The sequence below is a fragment of the Mus caroli genome, chromosome 3 (assembly GCF_900094665.2).
Source record: "Mus caroli chromosome 3, CAROLI_EIJ_v1.1, whole genome shotgun sequence".
Classification (NCBI taxonomy): Eukaryota; Metazoa; Chordata; class Mammalia; order Rodentia; family Muridae; genus Mus; species Mus caroli.
Genome location: NC_034572.1, coordinates 29607074 through 29631990, shown reverse-complemented (window position 1 = coordinate 29631990; position 24917 = coordinate 29607074). Strand labels below are relative to the sequence as shown.

The 24917-nt window shown below is 45.7% G+C and overlaps 1 protein-coding gene and 1 long non-coding RNA gene across 3 annotated transcripts in view; one reads left to right on the top strand and one right to left on the bottom strand.

The window, feature by feature from the left end:
• LOC110290688 overlaps positions 1–12423 on the top strand; it is an 18050-nt gene extending 5627 nt beyond the window's left edge. The window contains exons 2-5 of the long non-coding RNA XR_002377493.1: positions 1001–1191; positions 10559–10681; positions 11119–11242; positions 12386–12423. This is a non-coding gene — a long non-coding RNA (uncharacterized LOC110290688). The remainder of the gene's footprint in view (positions 1–1000; positions 1192–10558; positions 10682–11118; positions 11243–12385) is intronic.
• A 10726-nt stretch (positions 12424–23149) lies between these two features.
• Positions 23150–24917, bottom strand: part of LOC115030650 — a 575682-nt gene continuing 573914 nt past the window's right edge. For both annotated transcript variants that reach the window (XM_029475596.1, XM_029475597.1), the window contains exon 5: positions 23150–23318. The gene's annotated coding sequence lies outside the window, so the exon portion shown is untranslated. The remainder of the gene's footprint in view (positions 23319–24917) is intronic.

Here is a 24917-nt window from a genome sequence, read left to right as displayed (position 1 = left end):
TCTTTCTTTCTTTCTTTCTTTCTTTCTTTCTTTCTTTCTTTCTTTCTTTCTTTCTTTCGAGACAATGTCTCTCTATTATGTAGAGGGCTATCCTGGAACTCACCAGGTAGCCTAGGAAGACCTTGAACTCACACAGATCCCTCTGCCTCTGTCTCTCAAGTGCTGGGATCAGAGGTGGGCATCACATGCCAGGCTTGGCTGCTCTTTAATATCTATTTATTTACTTATTTGTTATTGTGTATATGTGTAATTTTGGACTCACAGATGTCACTGCAGTCATGTGAGGATCAGAGGACAACTCTCCAGGGTTGATTCTTTCCCTCTGTCACACATTTCAGGGATCAAACGCAGATTATTAAGTGTATGCAGCAAGTCTCCACCCACCCTCTACCCCACTGAGCCATCTTTTCAGTCCTTATTTTATTTTGAGACAGGGCCTCTAATAGCCCAGGTTACCCATAAACTCACTGTATAGAGAAGGATGACCTTGAACTATCTCTACTTCCCTGGTGCTAAAATTCTGAGAGTTTGCCACACCAATCAATGCAGCGTTGGGATCAAATGTAGGGCTTCATAAACTCTACCCACTAAGCCATATCCTCAGCCCATTGTCATCATTTCAAGAAATCCTATGCAGGAGCATGCCTTTAATCTCAGCACTCTGGGGGCAGAGAGGTAGGCGGATCTCTGTGAGTTTGAGCCCAGCATGGCCTACAGATGGAGTTCCAGGACAGCCAGGACTTCACTTAAAATCCTGTCTCACAAAACCAAAACACACAAGCAAATAAATGGGGGTGGGGGGTGGGGGGTGGGGAAAGAAACTAGAGAAGAGACACGGAATGCTGGATAGGCACACAAGCCAGAGGTAAGACATGGACCTAACAGGATGCTAATACATAAATAACCAAGATCCCAAGACCCATGGTTTCTGGTGCACAAAGCCTTTTATAATCCAGAACAGATCCACCTTTCCCATGTCCCCTTTCCCTCTCTTACTTAGGGAAAGACAGTGCCTAAGATCACAGGTCAAACCAGGCATGGTTGTTTATACCTGTACTCCAAACGTTAAGGAAGTAGACGCAGGAGGATCCGAGTTCAAAACCAGCTCTGAATGTACAGAGAATTCGAGGCCAGCTGGGCCTACAGGACCCGTTTCTCAACAACTAACCAACCATGGAAACAAGAGAAACTGTGAGTCCCTTGTTTCCTTTTCTGTTGATGGCTCTCCCTCCCCATCTTCTCTTCTCTTCCCTCTCCTTCTGCTCAGATGATTTCAAGGTGAATCTGAACTGTTTGTGTCTGGACTTCGCTTTTTCTCTGTAATTTCAACCCCAATTACCGAGTTCCGTGCTCCACCCCCAGGCCCTCTGGTTCATTTTCTCATCGAACTCTGTGAGGAACCGCCATTTATTCATCGTACAGTTGATCCTCAGAGAGATCTAGAAGCCTGAGGAAGCCTGCAAGCAAGACTACTACATGCAAGCCTACAACCTCCCTCAAGCTTCCTTACCCTAAACCGGAGAGTCACCCCCTGAGCCTCCTTCCAGCTGGGGAACCCACTCCTTGGTCAGCAGTCTCCAAAATGAAGAAACGGAAAGAGCCAGAGCCGACTGAAGTGTGTCCGTGAGTATGCGCAGCCCTCGGTGTGGCTGACTTAACTCCTGCGTTTTCCCGCAGCCCTTTCTCTGTATTCATAGCTCATAGGAAAGTCACGTTTTGCTGTAGAACTAAAGTTTATGATGGCGGCGTTTGTTAAGCACCTTTAAAGGTAGAAGAACATCAGCAAACACAAACTCTCAGCGGATAGATGATGGGAGACAGACCTTACTCTGAGAACAGTGCTAGAAACTTCCTCACGACGTGGCCCGAGTCCCTGAGCCATGTCCTTGGTTGTTGGGTTTTTTTTGTTTTGTTTTTGTTTTTTTGTTTTTTTTTTTTTAGCTAAAACATGTTCTCTCTCTGTGGCCCAAGATGACTTCTTGTATCCTTCCCACCTCAGACTCCACAGCAGCTGAGATAACTCTCCCACGCACATACCTGACCTCTTTGTATTTTACATAATATATAAAACTCAAGCTGAGGTTTGGAGAAAAAAAAAAAATTAGACTCTCAAGTTGATGCAGAGCCAGAGGTATAGCTCAGTTAGTAGCGTGTTTGTCTCCGATGCACAGAGCCCTAGCACTGAATAAATGTGTGGAACTACTGAGCTGTCTCAGGTCGTAGTACAAAAACATTTGCTGCCTCCGTCTGGGGACTGAATTTAGTCCCCAGAAACCATGGTAGAAGAGAGACCATCCTAAAAATTTATTTCTGACTGCCACAGCACACGTGCATCAACAGTCATATACCTACACACAGAGATAGAAAGTAATCATAAACACATTTTTTAAAGGGCCTAAAAATGATAGTACATTCAGGCAGCCCCAGTACCAGGAAGGTGGAAGCAGGAGGATCAGAAATTCAGCATTGTTTTTGACTATTTGAGCTCATTCCAGACTACAAAAAAATCCTGTCTCAAAAAAAAAAAAAAAAAAAAAAAAAAGCTGATTCAGTCATAACAGTGGGCATAACGGTCTGGTGCTATGCTCAGAGCTACACAAACGTCACACCTAGGTTGTCAGCAGATCTCCAAGGCAGGTCTTAGCATCCTCATCTCACAGAACAGAAGACAGTCTTGCTGCTGGGCCTCTGAGACACTTGCTGTTCAGGCTTCTGAGACACTTCCAAGATCTCTCCCTGTGTTTGCCTGCTGCGACCCCGATAGCCTAAGAGTAGAAAACTGAACATCATCAGCTACAACAGTAACAACTTTGTCATGAGGGAAATCCTTCAGACCTTTGGGGATTCTGGTCGTCAGATAAGACACCAAGTCCTAGAAGCCTGGGAGAGTGTCGGAGGAGGAGGAGGAGGAAGAGGAAGAGGAAGAGGAAGTTTCACTCTACTTATAATTACATTTTAGATTTGGATTTCTGCTAATGTCATCTAGACTTATTCATATGCCGCCAACAATGTACAACATACATCCACATTCACGTAGATATTAGACTCCTCTAGCAGTCTATCTGAAGCTTCGCCCGAGGAAGCCACTGGTCATAGGCACCTTCCACAGCTCTCTAAACAGAATTCTCTACACCACACAGGTCCTGGCACCAGGAAGCACGCACATAGTGATTGCAGATTCCACCAAGGGAAAGATGTCACGGCTGGCAATCATTCCTATATATAGTTTTTTTCGTTATTATTGTTGTGTGTTATGTGTATGATCTATGTGATCACAGGTGCCATATATGGGGCACATGTGGAGGTCAGTTCTCTGCTTCCAGTTGTAGGTGGGTTCCAGGAATTGAACTCAGGTCACCTTGTTTAGTAAGTGCCTTTACCCATTCAGCATTCTCTCTGGCTGTTTGTTTTCGTCTTAGGCAGGGTCTTATGTAGCCTATGTTGGCCTTGGATTTACCACATAGTTAAGAATGATTCTTGGTCATCCTAATTGCCTAAGTGCTGAGGTGACAGGATGTATCATTACACCCAGCTTTCCTATAAAGATTGTATGTGTGCATGTATGTCTGTGAGAACACACGTGTATATACACCCATGCGAATGAGATGGGGGTCCTCCTCTGCTGCTCTTTGCCTTATTCCCTTCAGGCCAGGTCTCTCACTGAACCAGGAAAGAGATTGGCAGCAGCAAGCCTCAGCATTCATCTGGTCTCCAACCTTCTCCTCTCCTCTAGCACTAGGGTTACAAACAAGCACGAGAGACTGCTCCTAACTTTTTACATGGGTACTGGGACTCAAACTCAGGTCCTCATGTTTGCATAGCAAGCACTTTTTTTTTTTTTTTTTTTTTTCGAGACAGGGTTTCTCTGTGTAGCCCTGGCTGTCCTGGAACTCACTCTGTAGACCAGGCTGGCCTCGAACTCAGAAATCTGCCTGCCTCTGCCTCCCGAGTGCTGGGATATGTGTGCTTGTTCTTCCCAACACTAGGGAGGTAGAAGCAGAAGGATAAGGGGTTCAAGGCCATTCTGGGCTATAACAGAGCCAGTTTCAAACAAAACAAAACAAAACAAGCCCCAAAGCAAGCAAACAAACAAAACACAAAACAAGAACAAAAACAATGAAACAGGCGCTGCAGAGATGGCTCTGTGGTTAAGAGCACTGACTGCTCTTCCAGAGGTCCTGAGTTCAATTCCCAGCAACCACATGGTGGCTCACAACCATCTGTAATGGGATCCAATGCCTTCTTCTAGTGTGTCTGAAGACAGCTACAGTGTACTCATATACATAAAATAAATAAATAATTCTTTTTTAAAAAGTACTTACTTCTGTATAACACACAATTAGAAAAAGAGAAAGGAAAGAGAGGACTATTACAGACTGCCACAGCCAGTGTTTGAAAAACAGTCTTCAGCAAGGTTTGTTGCTTGGGGCAAACTTTCTGGACCATTCAAACCTTATCTTTGGGGGAGAGGGGAAGGTGATTTTTTTTGTTTGTTTTTGTTTTTTGTTTTTGTTTTGTTTTGTTTTTTGAGACTGGGTTTCTCTGTGTAGCCCTGTCTGTCTTGGAACTCACTCTGTAGACCAGGCTGGCCTGGAACTCAGAAACCCGCCTGGCTCTGCCTCCCGAGTGCTGGGATTAAAGGCGTGCACCGCAGGAACGGTGATTTTTATTACTTTTAATTAGGTGCTTGAGAGGGAAGGATCTGAGGCAGCCGCATGTGAACACAGTTGCCCTCAGAGGCCTGAAGGATCAGATCGTCTTGGAGCTGGAGTTACAGGACTGTCTATCATGAGAAACTGATCTAAAAGAAAGAGACAGCATGGACGAGGAGATGTGAAACCCCAGTGGTGAGGAGGCAGAGGCTAGGGATCACCGCAAGTCTGAGGCCAGCCTGGTCTGTATAGTGAGTTCCAGGCCAGTCCGAACTACACAGCAAGGCCCTTTCTCAAAAGAAAATGTAAAATAACACTAAAATAAGATGAAACAGGAAAAGCCTGCCAGTATTGGAGAGCAGGGACAGCTCACATAGCCCACCACAGGAGGGTTAGCAGGCCTCTGGGAAACCCAGGAGCCTAGAACCCAAGAGGTCCGCGGTCAATCCTATTCTTTCTCACATGGGGTTGTTGGTAGCTTTCTGTATTTTCCCCCTGTTAACTTGGAAAGATTGCTCTTGAACCAACTGCCAAAGGGGAAAATTTGGTTCTAAGGACTCATTAGGGATTTTTCTGTAGGAATGGCCCGGTATCATTTGAAGGGAGCACACTTGTAGACCTTGGTGGGAGCACAGCTGTTGAGCCCTGCAGTTCCTTAATAAAAGATCGTTTCTTTTCACCTAAATTTCAGTGAGAAACACTACTAGACAAGTCTTGGACACCCTCTGCTCCAGGCTTTTCTGCAATTTGGACACTTGAGGATTTCATGCAAAATGCACTGTGTACTGAGTCCGGCTTCATGTGATCCTGGGTTTTCTCTTTGATGTAATCACTTAAGTGCATCCATCCCGGGAGAAAAACAGCCGAGTTTGGGCAAACAGTGCTCGCACAGACCCCGGATCCCTTTCAGGCCTGGGGACCCTTCATCTAGCCCAGTTCCCATTCTTGTGCCTCTCCCCGCGGCTTTCCCCAGTGCCGTTTTATTAAAGCCCCAGTTCATCCACGTCTAGCCGCGCGACTTCTTACAGGCTTCAGAATAAATCACCACATCGCTCCGATCTTGGCTTCTCTGCCCTCGGCTTTCAATTAAATTTAGAATTGACTTTAAAGGTTCAACCTCAATGTGCATGGTTGAAAATGACCTTGTTTCCCCTTTCCCACCGCCTGCGACTTCCTGCGAGGGGTTCTTACACTCCAGCTCCCGGTTCAAAAACTAGAAACAGGAATTTGCTTCATGCTCCCGTGGCAAACTGTAAGTCTCAAGCTGTTTAAAGACTTTAAAGTCCTATCCAAAAGGTAAAGTATACTCTGCAGAGAGAAATCTGGGGGCCAGAATCTGTGTCTGCCTGTGTTCAGGAAGAGACACGGAAGGAGAGGAAGAAGACAGACAACCCCATCTCTCAGCTGAACACTTTTAATTAGTTTTGTTTCTGGATTTTCTGCTCATAACATACGTGAAGTCTTTTAAAGACTCGGAGATGAGAGGCCACCAAGGCAGATTGAGAACAAAACTAATTTTTGCCTTTTATTTTATCTCTTGGCTTATGACTCTTAGCAAGGACTGTGGTGAAGGAAGCAGGCATATTGGGCTTTTTAGAATCCCCTGTCCCCCACCCCATCCCTGAGAGGGTGGCTGGTTTGGAAAACTACTTCTCTCTCTATGCATGAACCATTAATATTTTAAGACACAGGATTCTCTCTAACTGAGGGCATTAAGGACCCTCTGGTTTGGAAAAGGAGAAGAAAAGAATGATTTGCTGTCCAAAGGATCAAAAAAGATTTTGTAGGGAAGGGTCTGTGAACTGCAGCTGATTTCTTCATTCCATATCAACCAGAGATTGGATATTTATCATACAAGTCTCACTTTTCTCCCCTTGAAAATGGGTGCAGAGACCTTTTGTCTGATAGCAGTAGGGATTAGGCAACAGAACACACACAAGACAAGAGCATCTAAAACTTTGTTTTTATTTTTTTGCTTTTTAAAGAACCGTTTCTTTTCATGAGTATGAGTGATTACCTGCACGTTATACATGTGCACCAACTCCCCTGGAAACTGGAGTTACAGACAGCTGTGAGCAGCCAGTGTGGGTCCTCTGCAAGGACAGCAGGGGCTCTCAACGGACAGACGGTCGGTGGCTGAGCCATCTCTGCAGTCCATAACTAGGGTTTTGTTTGATTGAATGTGACCACCTGTGGAGGTCAAAGGACAACTTGTGAAAGTTGGTTCTTCCACCAGGTAGGATCCAGGACTCAAACGTAAGTCTTCAGGATTGGCAACAAACATCTTTACCATACTGAGTAGTAGCCCTTAACCAGATATTGTTGCTTTACATAAATATACAAGTTTTCCAAATGTGTCAGAGCTAGAATATAATAAACAACTGCCCCAGATTTTCTATTTTTTGTTTGTTTGTTTTGTTTTGTTTTTTTCCCCTCGGTTCCTCTTGGATTTTTGGCAAATGGGGTCTTATGTAGTTCAGGCTAACCTCAATCTCACTAAATAACCAAGAATGACCTTGAACTCTTGGCCTTCCTGCCTCTACCTCCTGATTACAGGTGTGTATGTCTTAGAGTTTCTATTGCGGTGATCAAACACCATGACCAAAAGCAACCTGGGGGAGAAATGGGGGTGGGGGGCATAGTTCAGCATGAAAAGCAGTGAGGGCAGGAACTCAAGCAGGGCAGGAACCTGGAGGCAGGAGCAGATGCAGAGGCCATGGAGGGGTGCTGCTTACTGGCTTGCTCCTCATGGCTTGTGCAGCCAGGTTTCTAATAGAACTCAGAACCAGCCCTGGGGATGGCACCACCCACAATGGGCTGGAACCTTCTCCATCAATCACTAATTAAGAAACTGCCATACAGCAGGAATTTATGGTGGCATTTTTTTTTTCAGTTAAAGTTCCCCCCTTTGAGATAACTCCAGCTTGAGTCGAGTTGGCATAAAACTAGCTAGCACCACATGTAGTCTAACTATTAGGTTTTAAGCATAAAATTACAAAAGTTTCAAAGTTCTCAAGCCTCAAATCAAAACGCTTTTCTACTAATTTCCTTTTAGAAAGATGTACTAGGGCTAAGGGAACAGAGGCAGGAGGATGACTGCACGCTTAGGGAAAGTATGAGCTGCTTAGTAAGTTACAGTAGGTCAGCTAGGCCTACACAGGAAGACCCTGTCCCCACAAAGAACAAGAGAGAAAGAGTCAGTAAGCAAACAGTAAGGGTTTTAGTCCCAGTTCATCTCCCCTCCTTCATGCTGAGTGTGTGTTTGACCCAAGGAGTTTCATTTAGGTAGGATATATGATCATGGGTGAGAGATTATTTATAGGAACATAAGCACCTTACCTGTAGTTACAACAATGAAGAATGTATCTCTCTTAGTAACCAGTAGTTACCTATGGATGTTGATGAGACAAATATTGTGTAGGTCTTCTGCAGATATCTGTGGCTGCTATGCATTCATGCTGTACCCGAAAGATAACACATCACAACAGTCCATCCCTTCCAGCTCATACCATCTTCCTGTCCTTTCTTCTATGATGCTCTCTGAGCCGTGGAGGATATGAGATAGACGTCCTATTTATGGTTGAGCCTTGAGCCTTCAAGAACCACTGACACTTAGCACTTTGACCAGTTCCCTGGTCTGAAGTCACACCTTAAAAGCTTCTCTGACCACAGCTTACAACAGAGACAATTCAAGATAGAGAGAGATGTAGTCGTTTAGAAGGCAAGCTTGTAATGGGGGTGTACTGGCTATTTTTGTGTCAACTTGACACAGCTGAGTTATCACAGAGAAAGGAGCTTCAGTTGAGGAAATGCCTCCATGAGATCCAACTGTAAGGCATTTTCTCAATTAGTGATCAAGGGGGAAAGGCCCCTGTGGGTGGGACCATCTCTGGGCTGGTAGTCTTGGGTTCTATAAGAGAGTAGGCTGAGCAAGCCAGGGGAGGCAAGCCAGTAAAGAACATCCCTCCATGGCCTCTGTATCAGCTCCTGCTCCCTGACCTGAGTTCCAGTCCTGACTTCCTTTGGTGATGAACAGCAGCATGGAAGTGTAAGCCGAATAAACCCTTTCCTCCCCAACTTGCTTCTTGGTCATGATGTTTGTGCAGGAATAGAAACCCTGACTAAGACAGGGGGTAACCAACCTCTTTCTGATTGGAATCGGTGCCACTCCTGAGAGGCCAAACTTCCTCCATCTTGGCACAGGCCTCCATCTTAAAGAAAAGAAAAACAGCTTGAAAACTTGACCTGCAGACCCAAACTACACCCAGGCACCAGAAAGGACCTCACGGCTTGTCCTTGGCCAGAGTTACTCCCTGGCTACTTCCTAGCAACAGTTAATCAAAGATTAGTCTGATTGTTTCCGATATACTTTCAGATTATTTGTCTGCTTGTGGACGTTGTACATCGTGGTGCGCACTAGGCTCCGCACCACGATGTACAACGTCCACAAGCAGGGGAAAGGCCCCTGTGGGTGGGACCATCTCTGGGCTGGTAGTCTTGGGTTCTATAAGAGAGTAGGCTGAGCAAGCCAGGGGAGGCAAGCCAGTAAAGAACATCCCTCCATGGCCTCTGTATCAGCTCCTGCTCCCTGACCTGAGTTCCAGTCCTGACTTCCTTTGGTGATGAACAGCAGCATGGAAGTGTAAGCCGAATAAACCCTTTCCTCCCCAACTTGCTTCTTGGTCATGATGTTTGTGCAGGAATAGAAACCCTGACTAAGACAGGGGGTAACCAACCTCTTTCTGATTGGAATCGGTGCCACTCCTGAGAGGCCAAACTTCCTCCATCTTGGCACAGGCCTCCATCTTAAAGAAAAGAAAAACAGCTTGAAAACTTGACCTGCAGACCCAAACTACACCCAGGCACCAGAAAGGACCTCACGGCTTGTCCTTGGCCAGAGTTACTCCCTGGCTACTTCCTAGCAACAGTTAATCAAAGATTAGTCTGATTGTTTCCGATATACTTTCAGATTATTTGTGATTGTATACGGTCTTGTTTCAGAGCATCCACCTGTTGGCTTATAGTCACTCTATTGGATACTTGGCAGACTGGACACCGCCTCCCTCACCCCCTTGCTTGCTCCTATTTTCCTATAAAACCTTGTCCTGCTGAGAGTTCAGGGTTGGAGGAGAGCCCAAGCCTGAACTTGTAATAAAGAGAGCCTAGTGCTATTATATCGGGTCCTTGGTGGTCTTTTGGGGTTCCCAAATGCTTCCTGGCATAACACTATGGGATGGAACTCACATCTGGTACTATAGCTAGTCAAAAGCTAATGACTAGAAGATGCTAGGGTCTGTTGGGGCAAATTGAACATGACGTTCGAGGGGAAGCACACCTTGCTTGGCAGTTAAGTAGTAGAGAATTTTGTAGGTGGGCCTTTTGGATTTTGTTTGTTTGTTTGTTTGTTTGAGTCAGGGATTCATATGGTCCAGGTTGGCCTAGAACTCAGTCTGTAACCAAGCTGGCTGTGAACTACTGATCCTCCTGCCTCTGTCTTCCAAGGCTGGCTTTGAGTCACTAATCCTCTGGTCTTCACTTCTCCAGTGCTGGAATTTCAGGCATGTGCTACCATGCTCGACCGGACAAGTGTGATAATTTCTCCTTCGGTCTTGCACGTTACATTCTACTGTGAGTTTCCTTCTTTTCCATTTAAATTCTTCCAGGTAGAACCTTCCTTTTCAGCTCTAAGAGATCAGTATTGGCAAGGCTGTTTCTGACTGCTTTGATTTTCTTTTCCTTTCTCTCCACAACACTCAGGCTTCTCCTGGGAAGGAAACCACACAGGTGTGGAAGACTGTGAACTCAAGATAGGAAAAGGAGGTTGGCACCGCACTGACCCTCTTCTGAAAGGCTACCGCCACCCCCTCGGTTAACTGATTCCACTTTCCTAATTCTATATTTTACAGCCTTCCAAAAACGGCAACTCTTAAGTGGATGTATGTGCCCTGCACCCGGCCTCCCATCACAGGAAAGATGACAGTCAAACATTAAAGTCAAACCCAGGAACTCAGGGCTGACGCTGTTGCTAGGTAGGTCCACCACACTCGCTTCTGCTTTGTTTGATTGGGTCTGATTTGCCTTTGGAATTTTGAGAAGGGGGTTCACTATGGCGCTCAGGTCACGTTCACTGCCCCACTTTCCCGTCCCTGATGCATAGGTGTGTGCCAGCATGGAGAAGCTTGGTGGGTAGATCTGAAGCTCCTTAGCGTTTCCAGGGTATGAGGAGATGCCAACTCCCCTAAAATGGTTCTTCCAAGGCTGTCACCCTCAACCCAGTTGGCGCTGCCTCCCCTGTTCCTGCAGGCATGACAGCATTGATACAGTGTACTTGGCCCAGACTTGCTGACTGAACTAAGTCCGACCACAGAACAAAAGGCCTTGCTTCTTAGGGACGGTTCCCTTTTACACTTCTTTCCCTTCCTTCCTTTTCCTTTCTCTGCTTTTTTTTTTTTTTTTTAATTTCCAGAAATGATTGCTCTTTCCCCAGTGGATAACAGGAAGGCCCTACACTGCTCTTTCACTGTTGCGGCCCAAACCCTTCCTTGCCCTCCAAGACAGTCTGTAAGCTTCGGAATGGAAATGATTGAAGGGTAAAAGAGTCCTCTGGGGTTTGGGGAGCCGATGGGAAGAGGAAGGGTACACTCTACTCTCTTGAGACCTTCTTGTGGAAAACAAATGGGCAAGTTATGATGTGTGTCATGGTGCTGTGGAGCTTGGCAGAGTGAACTGTGGGCAGACCTTGTCACTGTGGCTTACAGTTCTAGGGTACTGATAGGTATTTGCCCTTAAATATACTATAAATCTATTTTTTTTTTCTAGAAGGTAATTCATGGAGTCAGGCAGGGTGAGGCAGGCCATTACCCCAGGCTGGGTTGGGATGATGAAAGAGGGTGATCATGTGATCAAGGCCAGCCTGGGCAGGATAAGGAGAACCTGTCTGAAAGTCAACTGGGAATGTAAATGGTTCCCTCTGCAGAACCCTTGCCTGCCTTCAGACAGTCCTGGGCTCTGTTCCTGGCAGTCTTCTTCTTCATCTACAGAATGCTGATGTTAGACTAGCAGTAAAAGCCCATTAATGGAAAACCAGTCAAAAGAATAGAATCTGATGCTGGGAATGGTGGCATAGGCTTTTAACCTCCCCCCCACCCCCCAAACTAAGGAAGCAGAGGCAGTAGGGTCTCTGAGTAAGACCCTGTCTCGAAACAAAATAAAAACACAAGAAGTAAAATGGGGGCGGCAGCAGAGGGAATTGAAGCGCTAGCCGGTGTGGAGATCTAGCTGTACAATGTCAATCACCTGGTCAAGGGACACCCATAGGAAGCTTGGCCTACGTTAACCAGGGCTACAGAGACCATTTTCCTTTATTGAAATGCTGTATCTTTCTTTCCCAGAATTCCTGACTCTGGTGCAGTGCAGTCAAGATGAGTAGCCTAGAGGTTCCTAGAATACAGCGCCCCCTTCTCTTTATCTCTGTTTTTAGTCGCTGGCCTGAACTAAGAATGTTTTCTCTGATACTTCGGGCTTCCTAACTTCTCTAAAGCTGCCTTCCCGGCCACGTGGCTGCTTGTCCCTTATGAAGGACCTTGCAGCCATTAACCCAAAAGACACAGCGTTCTCCTCTTTCCCATTCTCCTCCTTTGGCCGATGCTGAGACCTAGAGCTCTCCTGCTCTGGGGTTTTCCTTTTTAATTCTAATAAGATTATCATGGAGCTTTCATTTGAACATTATTAAGAACCCCAGAGCCGACCTCGATGTGCCCAGATGCCCTGGTGCTGGTTCAGCTCTCCTGGGAGTGCCCTATGATTCTGTGCACTGGGAAGCCAGCTCCCAGCAGCGTGTGGCTAATCAGGAAGCACCGAAATCCAGATCTTTCTCTTGAAATACTGCTGTGGAGTCACAAGAACGACATCACAAAAAGATGAGGCTCCGCGGTGATGTCCCCTCAAACTTCCTCCAGAAGACCGCAGCTTTCTCCTAACCTACAGAACCTCACAGGAGGAGCACACACAGGTAGGAGAACCAGTCGCAATCACGGAGGCGCAGTAGGCTGGGCTGTAAGGGGACGCTGGGCTCAGTCAGAAACTTCAGGTCTCATCCATCCCCAGCGAGACTGCGCAGACTTCCTGGCTCTTGAACTTCCTGTTTGCACTGCTCTGAACTCAGGTGGTCACTAGGCTTCCTCCTGCTCAAGGACATTCTCGAAAGGACACAGTCACTATCTGGTCTGAAACCACTAGAACTCTGGCCTTCTGTGGACTCTTCAGCCCTTATCTTGTTTATTTTGAGGCCACTTCTCACTTGTAGACCAGTCTGGCCTTGAACTTCCTACCCCCCAACCCCACCCCACCCTCTAAGGGCTTCCTATCTCATCCGGGTCAAACCCGCACCTTAGCTGGATTTTTCTTCTAACACTTTTCTTCCCCTCATTTTTACTGTTATTATTTTTCTTTTTGAGACAGGCACTCACTATGCAGCCTTGGTTATCCCCAAACTCACAGTTCCTGGCCCGCCTCTGCTTCTCAAGAGCTGGGATTGAAGACATCCACCACCGCAACCCGCTCCTGACAGTTATCAATATATGAAATTGCCGGTGGGCCACTAGAAAGTACCACGAACCATTTGCTGAATGATGACACTGTGTTATTGGGTATGCAATGATGGTATTCCTAGTTATTTATTTATTTATTTAGAATTTGTGTGTGTGTGTGTGTGTGTGTGTGTGTGTGTACCATATACATGCCTGGGGCCTGGGGAGGTCGGAATAAGGCATCAGATTCCCTGGAACAGGGGTTACAGATGGTTGTGAGCCTCCATGTGGGTCCTGGCCACTGGATCCGGGTCCTCTGCAAGAGCAGCAAATGCTCTTCTCTGCTGAGTCTTCTCTCCCGCTTAGACTCAGATCTTTCAACTGCTATTTCCAGCCTTATGCTGGAGCCCGTAGAACGATTAAAACTACATGACACATTTAAAGAAAAAAATAGAAAAATTAGCCCCTCTCTAAAATTGGTTAATTTCATTTGGAAAGAGTAATGTCCATGCCAGGCATGGTGGCCCTGACTTACAATCCGAATACTGGGAAAGGTGAGGCAGAGGGAAGCAGCAAATCCAGGCAGGCTAGGAGAACTTCTAAACAAACAAACAAACAAACAAAACCCAAAGCCAGCTGCGACCTTGTCACCTTTCCCTCTACCTTCCCCTCTAAGGTGCAGCTGCGGTCAGCCATGGCCCCAGGCCAAGCTCAGGAGGCCCACCCAGAGGCCCTTGGGGTCTCTGGTTTTTCCAGGCAGATGCTGGAGGGTGTTGTAAAACACCTTTTATCATTTTTATCTTCACTATCAGCCCTGAAAGAACCGGTGTTGCACCGCTCAGCCTTAACCTTCCCCTCTCAAACTTAGAGACCTCTGGGACATCCTGTAAAGTTGGGGAGAAATTTTGAAATGATTTGTGCCCCAAGGAGAGCTCAGGGTGTCTTGAGCACAGCATCCTTTTGTTTGTTTTTTAGTTTTGATTTCATGTGCGTTGGTGTTTTGACTGTATGCATGTCTGTGTGAAGGTTTTGGATCCTCTGGAACTGGAGTTACAGACAGTTGTGAGCTGCCAAGTGGGTACTAGAAATCAACCCGGGTCCTCTGGAAGAGCAGCCATCTCTTAACAGCTGAGCCATCTTTCCTGCCCCAACCAGACCATTCTTGACATGTGTTTTCAGTATCCCAAGCAGATGAGGCAAACACATGCCATGGAGTCAGCAGGATTTTCAGCCATCCCTAGGACCAAAGAGATCCAAGAGAAGCCCCCAACATAATTCAAATTGTCGAACAGCTCAAAACAACCTTAATTGTCACTTTCCTGAGGTACTTCATGACTGAAGACATCTCAGTAGAAACTGGGGCTTGCAGGAGCTGCAAATATGAATTGGGTAGGAAGACACTTCATTCCTCTGGAAAAAAAAAATATCAAAATTAAAAGTCAAGAACCAGGACTATAGCCCAAACAGTAGAGTGCACACTTAGCACTCACAAAGCCTGGGGTCCAACCTTGGCACTGAGGAAAGCGGGCATGGGATTTTTTTTTTTCTTCCATGAGCAAAGTATTCATAATTCAGCACTTGGGAAGTAGAGGCAGGAACATCCTTAGCTGCCTGGGACTCATGAGACTATATCTGAAGAAAGAAAGAAAGAAAGAAAGAAAGAAAGAAAGAAAGAAAGAAAGAAAGAAAGAAAGAAAGGAAGGAAGGAAGGAAGGAAGGAAGGAAGGAAGGAAGAGAGAGAGAGAGAAGGGGGAGGGAGAGAGCTAGAGAAAGAGAAAGAAAGAAAGAAAAAGACAGAGAGAGAAAGGAAGGGAGGAAGGAAGGAAGGAAGGAAGGAAGGAAGGAAGGAAGGAAGGAAGAAAACAGAAATCTTGTTTTGTCTAACCTCAGGCACTGTGCAATCCTGGATGCTCTAAGTCTGTCCCCAGGTCTCTATAGTCATGTCTAAGATTCTTTTTAATGGGCGGAGACCCTTAACCACAAGCGAGCAGACACGTTGGACTGTAATCAGGTAAAATTCATCTTCTAGCATTCATAAAAGCCTCATATTTTTATTGCCCAAGCTACTATGGCAGTGGATTTTTCTTGAGACTCGGGAATATTAATGCTTAAAAGATAGAAACCTATTGTGCTTACCAGCAAGAAGCAAACTTCCCTAAATCAACAACAAAATGAGGTGTGAGAACCCAGCTGTCTCTGCTTCCTGATCATCCCTGATGTGAACCGGTGAGAAGCCCCAGCCACAAACCTCCAAGCTGAGTGCGGGCCTCACTCCCCCCACCCTCTTGTGGTAAGGTCTCAGTCCTCCAGAGCCAGCATTGTACACTCTGGTTGACCTTTCCACATTGTCCCCTACCCCAGGAATCCCCAGCTAGGAAAGACCCAGAAAGGTGACTGAGCTGAGATCCCAAAAGCTTCTACCTGGGCTGACCTGGAGCAATTTAGGTGTAAAAGCCAGAGGGAGAGCTGGGGAGTGATGTCGCTTGCTAGCTCGCACTCGCTAAGTTTTCCTAGATCCAAGCACCAAGTGCAGCTTTGTAAGCAGATCAGGGAGCCTGCTGTGGAGAAGGGACCAAAACTGAGCTCTAGGTAAGGAGGCTAAGGAGGCTGCTGTTTCTCCAGCTCCCATCAGTGAACTGGGAACCCTGGCCTCTGCTCATCCTGCTTGCTCTGTTGTCCTGGGCATGCCACCCTTCCAAAGGCCAGAACTAGCCGGGGAGTGGTGGCACACGCCTTTAGATTTCTGAGTTCGAGGCCAGTCTGATCTACAAAGTGAGTTCCAGGACAGCCAGGGCTATACAGAGAAACCCTGTCTCGAAAAACAAAAACAAAAACACCCAAAACAAAAACCAAAGGCCAGAACTAGTTCCTGAGCCTTGGCTCAGGCCCAAGTTACCTGTTCAACTCCTGATGCCTTCCTGGTGGGCCAAGGGAAGATTAAAAACAACAAATAAACAAAAACAGCTAAGTGGAGACCACACACTTCCTCTGCTCCACCCCACTGCCACTCTACCAAAACTGGGGTTACCTGCTCTGTTACCCTGCTCATTTGCCCCAACAGGAGGCCACATCTCTGCCTTGGCCTTGGAGAAGCAGACCACATAAACTGGAGAGAAAGGCATAAAGATAGGCAGCTTCTCTTTCCCTGGGATAGGCTTGGCTTTTGGTTCTGTTTTGTTATAGTTGTTTTGTGTTTTTTTTTTTTTTTTTTTTTTTTTTTTTTTTTTTTTTTTTTTTTTGTTTTTTGAGGCAGGGACTCCTATATCTCAGGCTAGCCTCAAATTCACTGTGAATTGGAGGCTTGCCTACTTCCCAGCTGATGAGATAAGAGGCCTGCGCCAGCACACCCAAAACCTTAAGGAACAAACAACACATTTGTTTTCAGGATCTAGCTTCTTAGATCTAGCTTCTCATCCCTAATCAAGAAAACTCTTTTCAACAGATCATAACAGAAAACCCCAACCAATCACACTGCAGAATCCTGGGGCCCAGTTACTTGGTTACAGCTATAACCCAACCCTCACCCCTTCACACACACACACACACACACACACACACACACACACACCCCTAAGGCTCAGGGAATAGTACAGAACACTGGGCAGAAAGATTGTAAAAGCCAAAGAATTGTGGGGGAGGGGGGCCGCTGTGAGTCTCTCTCTCCTAGGAATGTCACCTGAGAAGACTAAAGGACATAACTGATTAAATATGAGCTGAATAAGGATGATAGGATTGGACAGACCAAGAAGAGTTCGAAGGAGATCACAAGGCTTCAGCCCTGTACAAAGAACTACAGGCAACCAGGAGCAAGAGTGGCAGGAATAGTCTTCCCCAAGGAAAAGCACATGAACTGTTTATCCAATGCTGAAATGCAGCCCTGAAACACACATACGAGTAATACTGTACAGTCTGAGCAGGAATATATGTATATGTATAGAAATATATGTGTATAGACATGCGCATATATGTATGTATATATGTAATGACAATGAGAAGAAAAGCAATTAATTTGAAAGAGGAAGTATATGAGAGGGTTTGGAGAGAGGAAATAGAGGATGTAATTATAACCTCAAGAAATAAAAGAGCTGTAAATGAGGAAAATACCTAATAAAGAATATTAAAAAAAAAAAAAAAACATTGCATTTAGATTGGGTTTTGTGAAGCATGAATTTTGTAAGAATACAAATGCCTGGACCAAAATCACTGGAAGTGAATTAAGATGGGAATAAATACAACAACTAGAGTACAAAAAAAAAAAAANCAGAGGCAGGCAGATTTCTGAGTTCGAGGCCAGCCTGGTCTACAAAGTGAGTTCCAGGACAGCCAGGGCTATACAGAGAAACCCTGTCTTGGAAATCCCCCCCCCCCAAAAAAAAAGAAAGAAAGAAAGAAAGAAAGAAAGAAAGAAAGAAAAAGAACGTTGTACATTTCCCAAGCAAGATTTTATCAAGCAGGAAGGACAAAGGCAGTCCCAATTCTGTGACTCTGTCCCCATATCTTCTCGGAGAGATGCTGGCGTGAGGGTGCTAGAGCATCATCCTTGCTCTCTTCTAGGACCATCTCATGCTTTTTGTTTTGCTTTTTTATATTAATGCCATAAAATGACATACTCCTCACACTCCTTTTAGCCTCTCCACTTGTGTATGGTTTGAACTCACAACTTGATTTGCCCAATAGAATATGACAGAGAGGGATTTGGCCAGTTCAAGGTTTGAGCCTACAAGGGCTATGCGTTTCCCTTTAATTTAACACAATCCTAGCCTGCAACCGTGCTGCGGGATGCCAAAACCGCAGGGAGATTTCTTGAGGAGAAGCATGGATTTCTGTTTGACCAGTCAAGTAGCATGACTTACCAATCGCCTCCAACCATTACCACCGTCTCCCTGTGCATTGTGTGAGAAACCGCTCTGGAAGGCTGAGAACGGGTGGATTGCAGATAACACGGCTCAGTGATTCCACTGGGGACAGAGGATGCTCAGGTAACTCTGAACCACAGCGCCATAAGAAGTGAAAGGATGGCAGTTGTTTCAGGCAATCAAGTTTCATACTGTTTTATTAGGCAGCAAGGAGCAAATAAGCATTATCAATCAAATGATAGGACAAGCAGCCTTTGCCCTCTAGCCATGAGATTAGACTCCAGACTCCTACTAGGTACATGAGTGTGTATACACTTGAGATATATGACATATCCATGTCCTGAAAGCTGTAGCTGTGGAGAACATCTAGAGCACACACACACACACACACACACACACACACACCACAAAAAAAACAAGAGATGGTGGTTCATGCCTGTAGTTCCAGGCAGAGGCAGGAGGACTGCCATGAATTCAAAGCTATTTTGGAATATCAAGAGGGTACTAAGCTGTGGTACACAGCAAGACAGACTCTGTCTTAAACAAGTAACCAAGCAAACCAAACCAAACCCGCAGACTGGTGGGGACAAATTGGTGCGTGCCTATAATCCCATAACTCCAGAGGCATGCAGAGGGAAGTGGATCTGTGTTTTCCAGGCCAGTCAAGGCTATCTTGTGAGAGTCTTAAAAGCAAGCTGCAGCAAAAGCCCTCACACAAGAGTAACAAAAAGAGCTTGCTCCCAGAGATGTTTTATTTTTAAAATTTTATGTATTATTATTTTGTGTGTGTGTGTGTGTGTGTACACATGTCATGGATCCTTTGTGGAGGACATCAGAGAATGACTTTCTGAAGTTGGGTCTCTTCTACCACATGTGTTCCCAGGATCGAACTCAGGTCCCTAGGCTTCTGTGGCAAGCTCCTACCCACCAAGCAGGCCGTTCCCAATTCCTCGCCCATTTTTGAGTTTTCAAAATAACTAGGTTTGGTAGCTTCTTTTCCTCCAAACCTTCCAAGCAAAGAAACGTCAAACTCACAACATATGTCTAGCCATCATGATATGACATTTATATCAATTTTAGAATTGGGGGAAAAAAATCACTGGGATTTACAGATGCAAAATTGATTCAGATGAAGTTTATGTGACCTTTTTTCCTTTTCTCATCCCAGTAAATAAGTCCCCAAGGAAAAGTATGGGCATCATCTTTAACAAAAGTAATCAAATAAAGCCAGAACAACGCAGACCAGACGAGACGGATAGAAGTTGTTATTTGGAACACACAGCTCTCCAATCTTGTCTCCCTGGAAGAGAAAGCAAAACGCGGGCACTCATCGATCCTCCCGTGGCCTCCTGCCCAGGCAGGATATTTCCTCTTCCTTGAGGAAGATGGGGAGGGGGGTGTAGGACGAAGGACTTCTCTATGTGGCCTCGTGGTACAAGTGACCATGGCTGCAGAGGAGGAGAAAAGCCCATGAGGCTGAAAATTTTTGCAAAGAGAAAACAATTGTCCCGCAGGCCACAGTAAATAAAATAACAGCGGTGGGGCGATTTGCAAGCATGTAACGCGCTTTTGTGCGGGACTGCTCCTGCGGGCCTCAAGGGTTTCTGTGCGCCTTCTCCGCAGGACCTCCGTGACTGGCCTGCAGCACAAAGGCCGAGACTGCGCCCCTCCTCCAGTGGCTCACCCCAATCTTCCCCATGCTGAGGAGGTCTTACAGCGCACTGAAGACTTTCAGTGGGGTGCAGGGCAGTGCAATTTAGGATTTCTGCAGTACCGGGTGGATTTTCAAGCCTGGCAGACAGGGGCCAGATTTAAAAATAGCCTTTACTCACCCGATTAACCCTTTCCTCGCTGAGCTGCTTTTTGCTATTGCTTGCTCTCAAGAGTGCAAGATCCAGCTTCTCGTGGTTTGGAGACCAGTTGAATAAATGTCATGATTCGTTGCCAAAATTTAAATTATTGTAGTCTTTTATGGTAGGATTGAAGGTGGAGGGGGAAGGGGGCTAGAGAGCAGGGGAGAGGTGATGACCAAAGGGCGGTGGAGAGAGAGGTATCTTGGTTAAAGAAGAGACTGCTGCATTGCCCTCACATGGGTACTGAGATGAGTCTGTGATTACTTTAATGACCGTGAAACTTGAGTATTCAAAGAAATAAATGAAGCTATGTAATCACCTTCTAAGTCCTATCAAAGGCCAGTGAAAGCACGATGGGAGGGGCCGTTATATAATAGCGTTTACGTCCCACAGGGCTCTGCAGGCCAAAGAAAGCAAGGGCGGATGTGTCAGGGGGAAGAGCAAGAACGAATTCTCGACCCTATGAATTCCACCCTATCGCGAAAGCCTTATCCAAAGCAAGGAAGGGCCGCTCGGCCCATTGAGGCCATGGGGGGCTCCTCTGAGCATTTTGGCCAGGAAAGTTCTACTGATGTCCTGGGTTTCTGAAAGTTTTACAGTGCAAGTCAGCCCGAAGACAGGCAAACACCATCCAGTGTGTACCTGTATGCCTTAACTTTTAAGTAAAGCCACATGACCCAATCAAAAGACAAACTCCCGATTAGCTTAATGTGATGCTATTTTAATATTTCTAACTCTTTCTTTGTTTGTTAAAGTGGCGTTATTGGCCAGTTCTGCTCTCTCTGGGGCTGAAGTCACTGATCCTTTTGCCTCTACCTCCCAAATGCTGGGACTGCAGGTGTTTACCACAACCTACTTTGGCCTGGTTCGGAGTAGCATTTGGGATCCAACATGGGCAAGAATCCTATCAACCAAGCCATATGTCAAGCCTCAGACATTTGTGATTTTGGTGAACTTTAGTTTTTCCAACCTGTTCCTCTAGCACAGGTGGCAGCTGGCTTCCAGTCCTGCTTGCCCTCACCTCTGTTCAGCTCATTGTGCCAGGGTCTCTGTTTCCTTATCTGGAGACAGGTTTCTGGCTCTATCATCATACTACATACCTTGTTTTGGGCATATATGTTGACAAACAGGTATCATCTGCTGTTTGACATATTTGAGCCATGAAGGTGTTGTCCTACTCCAAGATTGCAGCAGGTCATTGAATTCTTAATATTCTTAATTCTTAATCCTTAGGAGTTGGGGGAAAATAAAACCTTAAACAACAACAACAACAACAACAAAGCCAAAATAACACCTCCAGACTACTATGAGTTTTTTATTGTTGAAATTCTCTAGAAAGAGAGAGAAAAAACAACAACCAAGAAACAAAACCAAAACAAGAAAAAAAAAAAAACCAAAACAAAACAAAACACCAAAAACCAGACACCTAGTCAAATTTGAATTTGAGATGAATTGAATTTTCCAGTGTAAATATATCTCAGTAAAAGACAAACTGTTTAAAAGTCTAGTTTGGTTGGTCAGCCAATTCCTACATGCCAATCCTGGCCCTCTAAATTTAACTGGGTATCTAGATTTTGTTTTGTTTTGTTGTTGTTGTTGTTTGCCCATAACCAAAATAATGATAATAATAAAAGGAATTAGATTACAAAAAAGAAAAGAAAGAAAGAAAGACAGACTTAAAAGTGGAATTTTTAGGTTTTTTTCTTCTTCTTTTTTTTAATGTTAAAGATTTATCATTAAAGGTGATCTGCCAAGCCGGGTGTGGTGGTGCATGCCTTTAATCCCAGCACTTGGGAGGCAGAGGCAGGCGGATTTCTGAGTTCGAGGGCAGCCTGGTCTACAAAGTGAGTTCCAGGACAGCCAGAGCTATACAGAGAAACCCTGTCTTGAAAAACCAAAAAACCAAAAAAAAGTGATCTGCCTCTATAGTTCCTTCTTCATTACTGACTCACAGTATATATATATATAATATGAGTGTTGCATGTATATAGGTATACCCATATGAGTTCCTGGTGTCCATGGAGCAAGAAGAGGGCATCAGGTTTCTAAATTAACTTTCAGGTGTTTGTAAGCTTCCTTCCTTTTGGGCCCTGGAGAACGTGAGTTCTCTGCAAGAGCAGCCCATGTTCTAACCACTCAGACACCTTCCCAGCACCTTCTCCTACCTTACAACTTAACACAGCAGAACCAAAACAAAAACAGATGGGGCTGGAGATGACCTTCAGTCATTGTGACTCCAGTCCAGGGACTCCAACAACCCCCTTCTGGCTTCCAGGGGGACCAGGTATGCAGGTCTTACACAGATATTCATGTAGGCAAACCACCAATATACATAAAAGTAAGGCTTTTTTGGTTTTTGTTTTTTTTTTTAAGACACTGTTTCTCTGTGTAGCCCTGGCTGTCCTGGAACTCACTCTGTAGACTAGGCTGGCCTCGAACTCAAAAATCCACCTGCCTCTGTCTCCCCAGTGCTGGGATTAAAGGCATGGGCCACCACTGCCCGACAAAGTAAGACATTTTTTAAGGAAAAGAATTATGAAAGCAACATAACGCCTGAATGCCTGAACACCCTGTTATCATTTGAAGGTCAGAGAAAGTTTCAGAATAATTCAGACCGAACAGTCTCTAGAAAACCTCCAGCTCAAGACACTTTTGGCCACAGTGTGCATGAACCTTGGCTGCTATATGTCAGTCAGTCAGGAGGCCCAATGGCCACAGGCCTAGCACATAAGGCCTATTACATATGCGGATGCAAGAACCAAAGTGACTGGTTTGTTACCTGCAAGAACACCCCAAATAGCTGGTTTGCCTCTGTCTGCTGGAGGCTCACCTGACCCTGAGCTCCAACTGGCGCAAGTACAGTTTTCCACTCCCACTTGGAAGACCTGGGAAGGCTGATGACTGACTGAGTATAGAGTAGAGGTCACAATGTCACACACCAGCTCTGGTTGTCAAGGGAGTTTGTGACAGAAAGAGCAGCAGTTTTCACCTTCTCTTAAGTAGCTGTGAGCAAAATCAAGTGTGTTTCCTCTTTATGAGGCTGGGCCTGCTCTGCAGTGGAGAGGCAGACTGAGATGTCTCTGGTCCTCCCTCTCCAGGAAGTGTGCTGTGTTCCCATCACAGGTAAAGGATGCCCACCTTCTGGTTTGGATCAGAGAACTAACCAGGAATGATACTGTAGCCTTTCCCCCTAGATGCTTAATAACAAACACACACATGCGATTTATTCTGCTATGACAAAACACCATGATCAAAATGAATTTGGTGAGGAAAGGGTTTATTTCATCTTACAGCTTACAATCCATCATCAAAGGAAATAGGCAGGAGTGGAGGGCAAAATCCTGAGGCAGAAACTGAGGCAGAGGCCGTGGAGGAACGCCACTTACTGCTTACTGGCTTGCTCTCCACAGCTTACTCGCTTGCTCCTCCCTTTAAAAAAAAAAAAAAAAAAATATATATATATATATATATATATATATATATATATTACATATATAAGTACACTGCTGCTCTCTTCAGAAACACCAGGAGAGGGCACCGGATCCCATTGCAGATGGTTGTGAGCCACCATGTGGTTGCCGGGAATTGAACTCAGGACCTCTGTGAGAGCATTCGGTGCTCTTAACTGATGGATGAGCTATTGCTGCGTCCCATTCACTTGCCTGTTGATGCAACTCGGATCTACTTGCTTAAGCCGGACAGTGCCACAGTGGGCTTGGCCCCTGCTACATCAGTCACTGATCAAGACCATGCTCTACAGCCCGTATGGAAGCACCTTCTCTATTGCTGGTCCTCTTCCCAGGTGACTCTAGATTGTGTGTACCAACGTGACAAAACCTAACGCTGTATATAACACGAATCTTCCTTGGAACAGATAGGTCTTCACGGTTAGCAGCTACCCTGCCATACAGACAAGGTTCCAACAATCTTCCCAAGGAACCCAGGAGGGGCAGCCTGTCCAGCAAGCAAGATCAGGTCTTGTCTCCTGAGAGGAGACGCTGCCGCTGTGGGTGAGGGGGATCACATGCTAAGCTCTGCCACCAGCCAAAGAAACAAGGTCTGACTTCATTGTGCAGGCTAGCCTCAGACTCCTGAGCCAAAGCATTTGCCACCTCAGGGTTCCCCACCCCGACTCGACTCCCCAACCTTACTGAACAAGTACCAGCAGTATCAGAGCCTGGTTAGGTAATCATTGGCACATGCTAGAAAACTAGGCAGCCATCTTCCCTCAGAATAGGCAGCCATCCATCCTCCAGGTGTCTCAGCACTATGTTTATGTCGCTGCATTCAGTGTCAGCATGTACCATGGTGTCTCACCTCACATCCACACTGTCCCTGCCTGCCTCTCTTCCCCATCCCTAGGGAGGACTTTGGCAGGTGACAGTAGGCTGCTTATTCTAGGAAGCAGGATGTCTTACTTTAAGGAGAGGATCACAGGGTTTGATCCCCAGCTATTCCACAGCAAACAGAAACCTTTAAGTATGGCCCTATGTTAACTAATGGCCTTGAGGGTTTTGTTACCTACCCAGTGCATGGCCACCAGTAATTTACAGATTTTCCTGAGTCTCGTTCTGATGAGAAATAAACAGAAGCAGCCCAAGTGACCATCGACAGAATGACATGTGCTGATGCAGACTCATGAGACATTATACAGCAGTGACAAAGAGTAGAGAGACAAAGCTGTCTCTGTCATTGTCTTCTGGCCTCTACTACAACAGCAACAACAACAACAATCCCTATGGAGTGGAAGCTAGGCAATGTGGTCCCTGTCTATAATCCTAGATTTCAGGAGGTGGAAGCAGGAGGGTCATGAGTTCAAGGCCAGCTTTGGCTGCATGGTGTATTCAAGGCCAATCTGATTGAGACCTTTAAAGACCCATTTTACTTATGTGACAAAATTTTGAGCATTCAAATCATGAAGGTTCTATTTCAGGAGGGTGCAGGGTCAGTATTACAATTAAAAGGGAAGAGCTGGGCAGTGGTGGCGCATGCCTTTAATCCCAGCACTCGGGAGGCAGAGGCAGGCGG